We start from the raw sequence: 9,397 nt of genomic DNA, 5'->3' as shown, positions 1-9,397 counted from the left end.
ACCTTAGAAATCCCTCACCCCTACATTTAGTACTATAAAAATCCAACCCCAACTGAGCTCGGGGTTCTCCAATCCAATACGTTGGACACACAGAGAGATCGAGTTTGCAGACTTGTATAAGAATAAAGGCTCTTTGCTTTTACATACAACAACTCCTAGTTGGTTTTGGGGGGACTCTGTGAACTGGGCATAACAGTGTTTCTATTGCTGTGAAGAGACACCATGACCATGGCAACTCTTGTAAAGGAAAATATTTAATTGTAGTGGATTGATTACAATTCGGAGGCTTAATCCATTATCATCATAGTGGGAAGCAAGGCAGCATGAAGGCTGACATGGTGGTAGAGAAGGACCTGAGAGTCCAATGTCATGAAGCATAAGCAACAGGAAGTGGTCTGAGACACTGGGCATGGCCTAAACATATATGAGACCTCAAAGCTTGCCTTCACAGTGACACAATTCCTTCAACAAGGCCACACCTACTCTAACAAAGCCACACCTCCTAATAGTGCCATTCCCTTTGGGGGCCATTTTCTTTCAAATTAGCACGCTGGCTATTGTTGCCAGAACCCACACTGTGGCCCATAACCTTTGTAACTCTAGTTCAAGAAGATCTAGTGCCCTCTGCTGGCCTCTGAGGGCACTGTACACACATGATACACAGACATATATGCAGGAAAAAGTTATACATGTAAAATAAAAATAAATCTTTAAAGAAAATTAAAAATAGCAGTGTTCGGGTCACCTTAATAACATCAAAGTTTGGAACAAAGCATTAAAATGTTACAGGGAGCTCTCCAGAGATGACCACTAAGAGACAGTGTGTGGGCAATTGAAAGTCATTATTCCAGCTGCTGGAACCACATCAAAGTGTTCAGGGACCAGGGATAGCCCTAGAACATGGGATCTTTAAAGGCATAGACCTTGTCCAGGCATCTTGCTTGGCAGATGCGGGGAGGGCTTTGCAGAATAGGCATTTTGAAGTGAGCAGTTTTAATAGAAACTAAGATAAGAGATTGGCTGGAGGGGGTTCGGCACAAATGGGCAGCTGTGGTGACAAGCACATGAGACTACTTGCTTGCTGATGTCTGAGTAGGTTATAAAGCAGAAAGAGGGCGATCCTGGCATTCAACTCTTTCTCCTTTTTGCAGTTCTGGATTCCATCCCACAAGATGGCACAACTCAAATTCAGAATAGATCTTCTTTCCACAGTTAAGGGCATTGGAACTGCCCTTAAAGACGTGCCCAGAGGTGTATCTCCTAGGTGACTCCAAATCTAGTCAAGTTGACAATGAAGATGAATGCTCATAGGTGACAGCTGATAGAAAATTAGACAAAGATGCGAGAAATCAATTCATTGAAGGAGGAACAAACAGTCAGTAGTCGGGTGAAGAGATGAGCAAACTGAGTTCTGATCAAAGAAATTCAAAGAGATCAGCAATGAGAAAGGATAATGTATCCATACTCATGGCAGATGTTAGAATAAACGATTTCTGTCAGCACTCTCATGCACAGGTGGTAGGAATAGAATGGGTCAGAGTTTTCTAGGGAGAGATTTGGTAAGACTTATTGAAATCAGTGTGCAAGTTGCTTATGATTTGGTCATTCCCCTCTCTGGATACAGACTAACACACTCTTCCTTATATCCTTGTTGGATACCTATGAAGTTGTTCAATGTCAATGAAAAGTTTATGTTCACCAAACTTTTGTGTTAGTAGGGATTTGGAGAAGATGTAGAGATCCATAATTGATAATATGGATGTGCATTACAGGGAATATACCTTAAATAGTATAGTATGTAGCAGTGTGAAAGCACAAATGAAGAATATATGTTATAATACAGGTAGTGAAAAAGAAAACATAAATGTTGTACACTCTTAAAATATAACAGGTGAAGTCATACTGTGCAACACTTATAAATGCAATGACATTTACCCAAAACATTAAAGTTCAAATATGTATGGAGAAGTTAGAGAAGAAACAAGGACACTTAGCACACTATGATGGTATGAACCATATTATCAGCTCAACTCTGCACTTGTGAAAAAATACAGATATTTACTCACATGGAGAAAATCTGTTCACTCAACAAACACATAATGGACATTGCTGTAGTAGAACACATCCACTGCCAAATCCAACTACCTAGAAATAACCTGTGACATTTTGTGCATCTGTGTTGTTTTCTGTCTTTCTAAATTCCTTCTTTAATTTATTTTAATGGGAATAATTTTTGACTATTTTATAATTGACCTATATATTTCTCATTTAGGCAATGTTTTCAAGATTCTGAGCAAACAGACTTTTCCAATCATTTCTCAGTCTAGAATAACTGTCGATTGTTCTCACTCTTCAAGCTGTTTTCTTCAGTGGTGCTTTCTTTGCTTCGTAAGTCTTTATTGTGGCTGTGCCTTGCTGTGTAGCCTGATGTGCAGTTCTGTGCCAAGGGCTGAGGCCGCAGAGTGATTCTAGTGCATTTCCTGCACTCAGGAGATCATATTGTATTTGGAAAACAAATAATGGAAAAGATCATCGTTTTAATGATTTTTAATTTATCATATTTAAGTTGATATTTCTACGCTGCTACATTTACTGTGCGGTATGTTTTTAATCAACACATAAAGTTGTATAATACTTGTGGGGTGCCATGTAATTTGTGTATGTTTGTGTGTGTGTACACATGGGTGTAGACTGGCTTGTAAGCCTCACTTCAAAGAACAGTCTTACCTATTTCGCATTATCGCATTACTGTTTCTGCCTGACAGAGATGGTGTTAATTAGGGTGTTATGTTACAAAGAAAAGTGGAATGGAGAGCTTTAAGACACTTTTTTTTCCATTTTACATGTATGTATGTAACTGAATGTATGAATAGTTAGTTGGCTTTTTCTTTCTCCCTTTTTTCTTTCTTAACACAAGCCTAAGTTCCTCCTCTTCCTTACTCCCCCTGCCTAGAAGTTCTACCTATACTGACCTCCCTTGCTATTGGCTGTTCAGCTTGTTCAGCTTAGTTTAGTTTTGTTTTTCAAGACAGGGTTTCCCTGTGTAGCTTTGGGGCCTACCTGGAACTCGTTCTGTAGACCAGGCTGGCCTTGAACTCACAGAGATCTGCCTGCCTCTGCCTCCCTAGTGCTGTGATTAAAGGTGTGAGCCACCACCACCACTCGGGGGCCATTCAGCCCCCCACCTCCCCTGTTCAGCTTTATATTAGACCAATCAGGTGCCTTAGGCAGGCAAAGTAAAGCAGCAACACACCTTTCCATAGTTAAATGCATCACGTCTTGTATAGTTAAACAAATATTCTGCAACATGTATGTTCGCTGTGTGTATGCAGGTATTCATGGAGGCCGGGGGGGGGGTTGGATCCCCTGGAACTGGAGTCACAGACAGTTTTAAACTGACTCCTATGAGTGCTTAGAACTGAACCTGACTGAGTCCTTTGCAAGAAAGCAGCAGGGGCTCTTAACTCCTCTAGCCCTATCTTTGTTTTTCTTGTTTCCCTTGTGGGGTGGGGGAGAGAGGAGGATGAGAATGTGCTTGATGCATTTCCCACATGGATTGTGAGATTTTTCACCATATAGATTCAGGTTTCTGCCAGGAGAAACGAGAACAGTCATGGAATAGAACCCTTATAAAATATCAGTTCTCAGCCTGGAAAGGTTGAATGGCCCCTTCACAAGGGTCGCCCCAGACCATCGGTAAACACAGATGTTTATGTTACTATTCATAAAAGTAGTAAAATTATAGCTATGAAATAGCAATGAAAATAAATTTATGGTTGGGGTCACCATAACACGAGGAACTGTATTAGAAGGTCACAGTGTCAAAAAGGTTGACAGCCACTGTCGTAAAGGCTCTCTCTTGCAAGTGATCTGCTTACCTGGAACTGTGTGGTGATGCTGGATGTCAGGGGAATGAGATATGTGGCTCTAGCATGTGCCCAAAAGAGAACTGGAAAATTTGTAACACACACATACATGTATGCACACGCATGCAAACACACGCACACCACACATGCGTGCATGTATGTACACACGCTCACACACATGGATGTACGCACACTCACACACGAAGCAAAAAACAAACAAAACCCTACCATTAACTTAGCTATGACTAATCTATATAAAATCAATTGATCGCAGTTGCCAAAGGTCTTCAGTTCACCTGGAAGAAGTGATTTCACTATATTTGTTCCGACTAGGATCTCACCAAAGAACTGAATGCTGGTTCTTTCATGCTTCCAACTCTTTTCCCACTTTCAATTTCTTGAAACAATCTAGCATAAGAGGTCTGTTTCTGATACTTCAGCATTTTCTGGAAACCTTCAAATAGAAACTCCAATTCAGAGAGGAAAATAGACGCAACAGTGACTTTTTGAACCACCCAGAACTTGGACCCACCCAGGATCCATTTCTCTTTTTTAGCTCATGGCTCCTGTTCTCTGAGGTTGGTGCCACATGACTCAAAACAGTTTCCTCACATCTTTGCTTCCTTTGCTTCTAAATCAAAACGTTTCCCCAGTTCCTTAGGATTTCGGATAACCTACCCATCAGTAATTTCATTCAATTCTCAAATCAATTCTCTAGTGAAGAGATTATTCATTTGTGCCTTGCAGATAAAACATTGGGGTTCAGAGGTGAGATCAAGCCCTCCCAAAATTCCTGTCAGTCACTCTTGAATTTTCTACTCTGTCATTTCCTCCACCTAGTGGCCCAGAATATAAATAAATCCATTCACCCACTCTTTCAATCCCTCTTTCCATGTGTGCCTAATAGAGAAGCAATTGTACCCTTTACAAGGTTGTTTTGGGGGTTTCTATGCAAATGAGACACAGTATTGAGCTCATAGCCATGGGGTAGTGAATATAAGTTGCCTTTCCATTTTTCTAGCAGCTGGGCTGGGGGAAGGTGGAACAGTTGGCCTTGGGAGGAAGTCTGCAAGAGGAGGCTTGGCTGTATGTATCATGCTTTAGGATGGATGTTTAAATTAAATCCTTTAGTTACATTTGTTGCTCGAGATTATACACTCTCACACACAAACACAGATGCACATGTGTGCGCACACATACAGATATAGAGAGTTGGAGACAGAGACAGAAACACACACACAGAGAGACAACAGTGAGACACATGGAAAGATCACCCTTTGGCTGTGAGGTTTATTGAGTGTTATTAGTGTTGCAGATAGCGTCAGGGTCTGAAGAGAGAGAGGGCCTTCAGCCCTGCCAGACAAAGCAGGGTACCCACTGACCCTTGCACCATGCAGAAGTAAGGCTAATTAACTGACCTGGTCTATGGGCCATATGTGACGTGGACTATGTGATAAGAGTCCCAAAGACACTGGATAGTTGAGTGTGGTTGGTGACTGCAGTCCAGTTGTCTCAAGCCACGGACAGCAGAGGCAGCTGGGCATTCTTCTACTCTTTCCATGGAACCAGGAGGAGAGATGACAGTAGGTGAAAATCATGAATGGCCTCTTCCTTCTTCACGGCATCACCACGGGGCATGAGACTGAGGGGAAGTGAGCCCAGACACGTGAGGTGGCAGGGCCTGGAAGGTCTGAAATCTGGCTCTAAGGTCTTTCTGGGTCTAAAACTCCAAAGGACAGAGAGTCCATCACAAACTGATTCATTGAAGTCCTTATTTGAGGAGCCTAGATTCAATCATAGACTCCGACCAGTCATGTTTTATTTAGCACCCGCATGATCACTTCTCTATTGGGCAGGCTTTGGTTATTGCACAACAGTTAGTGTGTATTTTGGACTCATGTCCTCAGAGACCAAAGATCAAGAGGAGAATAAAGAGGATCCCAACTTCTCAGAAGACCCCAAACTGTCTCATCATTGCTCACTCAGTTTGGGTTACTTGTCTAGCATTGAGCCAATCACCACGGCCACAGTCAAAACCAACTGCACTTGAGCCGTATTTACTGAAAACAAGGAAGGACCAAATCCAGAGGCACATCTTCTGATGTGAAGAAACGAGGCAGTAAAGACATGGAGTACCCAGGATAGCTGTGGACAGTCAATCATAGTGGGCATTAATACAAACTGGCAATGAGACTTTAGGATGCAAATTTCTCAAAGCCTGTGTGGGATATTCCCGATACCAAATTGCTATTAACATCTGTGGGTTTTTTTTGTTTTTTTTTTTTAAAAAAAAACCTTTGAGAAACACTTATGATTGGAGGAGTGGACATGCCACAGTATGAGTGTGGAGGTCAGAGGATAGCTTGCTGAAGTTGCTGCTCCCCCTCCGCCAGGCGGACTCTAAGCATCAAACTCCTATCATCGGGCCTGACTGCAAGCACCTTTCCCTTCTGGGGCATCTTGTCTGCTCACATTAAATAGAGGAATATGTACTTTTATTAAAGTTTATTAACTATACTAGGACAGTTTTAGATTTACATAGAAATCACAGAGATAGCAGAAGAGAATCTGTGTGTGTGTGTGTGCTCGAGCGCGCACGCACATGCGCATTGGTGTTTTGCCTGCATGTTTGTCTGATCTTGGAGTTACAGACAGTTGTGAGCTGCCATGTGGGTGCTGGGAATTGAACCCAGGTCCTCTGGAAGAACAGTCAGTGTCCTTAACCACTGAGCCACCTCTCCAGTCCCGCAAAAGAGAATCTTTAACTATTCCGTATATAGCCCCCTTTATATTGATATTTTAGTTAGCATACAAAAGAATGGGTTTCATGATGACATTTTCATATATGTACATCATATTCTCCTTCCAGTGCCTCCCTTGTCACCCTTCCTTCTGTCATTGTGTCCTTTCTCTGCCCAAACAGTTCCCGTTTTTTTCAAGTTGTGTACACACATTTACATGTATAGTTCAACATATGCATTAAATATATATTTAATGACATATTTATATATTAAGTAGGATAGGTATTTGTATGTGAAACACAAATCTAAAAATAGATGTTTAGATTTACACTCTACATATGAGAGGGAAAGAGACATTTTCTCCTCTTTTTAAAAAAATGTTGTGCAATAGTTGCATAGACTTGTTTTTAAGTTTATTTTTTGTGTATATAGGTATTTTGCTTGCATGTATGTATATCTGCACACCATATGTATGTAGTGCTCACAGAGGACAGAAGAAAGCATCAGATATGCTGGAAGTGGAGTTACAGATGATTGTGAGTCACCTGTTGTGGCTGCTGGGAGTTGAACCCATGTTCTCTGGAAGAGCAGATAGTGTTCCTAACCACTGAGCCATCTCTCCAGTTATGCTTTTCTTCCCTTTCTTCCCTTCCTTCCCTTTCTTTCCTTTCTTTCTCTCTTTCTCTCTCTTTCCTTCCTTCCTTCCTTCCTTCCTTCCTTCCCTCCCTCTTTCTTTCTTTCTTTCTTTCTTTCTTTCTTTCTTTCTTTCTTTCTTTCTTTCTTTCTTTCTCTCTCCCTCGTTCCCTCCTGCCTTCCTTCCTTCCTTCCTTTCTTTTTTTCTTTCTTTCCTTCCTTCTTTCTCTATTTTTTGGCCACTACCCTCACTTCTTTAAATATCTTCTCTCCCTCTCCCTACATAGACTCCATTCTACTTTCACATCAACACTTAAACACATGAATTCTGTGTATTAGAGGAAATATGTAGTTTGTGATGCAATTGCTTCCTCCAGGGTTTTATGACTACTGCTGTCATGAATGCTGCGATGACCTACAAAAGACCTTGGTTTTGCAGTCATTGCAAAGGTCATAGCCAGCTCTGACTTAATGGCTATGGGGCTGTTATTTTTCTCTCACCAAGGGGGTAAGTAGGGAATGTTGCCAGACCCTCACCCGAGATCCCACCTTTTCCTGCCTGTAGCCTATGTGTGCTCTTGGGGAATGCTGAGGAGGAAAACTCAGCATTAGAGTCCTCACCCATGCTGGAGTAGGGTTTTAGGGGATGCATCCGTCCACAAGTCAGACCTATTTTCTAGTAAGCAATTCCTTATTCTTGCTGGTATAGACAATCCCCAAAATGCTTTGGTTTATCATGCTGGACTTGGCTGGAATAATTTCTTTGGGGTGTCACTGTGCTCTTTCTGGGGTGAATAGAAATTTAATCATGGCTCACTATAAAAGTAACAGCACAAGGCAGCATCTGTCAGTAACATGGTAATCTCTAGTTCCATCTGTCTTCCTTCAAGTGACGGATTCCCTTTTCTTTATAGCTGATCCAAACTCCGTTGTGTGTGACTACCACATTTCCTTTAACCAGTCACCTGTTGATAGACTTCTAGGCTGGTTGTCTTATTGTTTCCGTTGCTTTTCTATTACTGTGATAAAGCACCATGACCAGGATGACTTAGAAAATGTTTAGTTGTGCTTACAGTTGCAGAGGGTTAGAGTTTATGGTGGTGGAAGAACAAAGGCATGGTGGCAGAAACAGCTGAGAGCTCACACCTTGATCTGCAGGCAGGAGGCAGAGAGAGCATACTGGGAATGGCTAGGGAGTCTTTGGAACCTCAAACCCTGCCCCCAGTGACACACCTCCTCCAAGAAGGCTCCAGTAACTGGGGACCAGGTATTCAAACATACTGGTGTAGGGGCCCATTCTGATTAAGACCACCCCACCGCAGCCATCTTGACTGCTGGGAATAGTGTTGTAATAAACGTGGCTGTGCACGTCTCTCTGTAGAATGCTGATATGCATTCCTTTGGGTTTATACTCAGGGATACTTTATTATTAATACCAAACATTAGGTTGTTGTATTTATCATAATTAATATATCAATAATGAAGCATCACAGTGGATCAAAGTTCAAATTTTCTTTAGACTTCTTTCACTAGACTTTTGTTTTCACTTAATGGTCTTTTTCATTTTCATTTTTTTTTATTTTTGGTTTTTTGAGACAGGGTTTCTGTCCTGGAACTAACTCTTGTAGACCAGACTGGCCTCAAACTCACAGATATCCACCTGCCTCTGCCTCTTGAGTGCTGGGATTAAAGGCATGCACCACCACTGCCCAGCTTCTTTTTCTTATTTTAGTAATAATAATATTTTAGTTTTATTTTACGTGTATGAGTGTTTGCTTGCTTATATGCTTATATACTACGTGCCTGCTTGGTACCCAAAGAAAGCCAGAAGAGGTTGTTAGGTTCCCTGGAATTGGATTTCCAGACAGCTATGAGCTGCCATGTGGGTGCTGAGAATAGAACCAGGGTCCTCTGCAAGAGCCGCAAGTGCTCTTAACCACGGAGCCCAATGGTCTTTTTCTGTTCCAGGATCCCATTCTGCGTTTTGTATTAGTTCCGATCTGGTTGGCAAGGATTGGTCTGATTTTTCCTCTGCTTTGTTTAGGTAGAGTTGGGTATGTCTATAGAATCCCAAAGAACTCCAAAATCACCGGGTTCAGCTCCTATCATCTGGTTTCCAGCTTATCCTTTGTGCCTTTCCGTGTTGGTAGTGATGGG

This window comes from Arvicola amphibius, chromosome 4 (assembly GCF_903992535.2).
Source record: "Arvicola amphibius chromosome 4, mArvAmp1.2, whole genome shotgun sequence".
NCBI classification, from domain to species: domain Eukaryota; kingdom Metazoa; phylum Chordata; class Mammalia; order Rodentia; family Cricetidae; genus Arvicola; species Arvicola amphibius.
Note: the sequence above shows the minus strand (reverse complement) of the source record.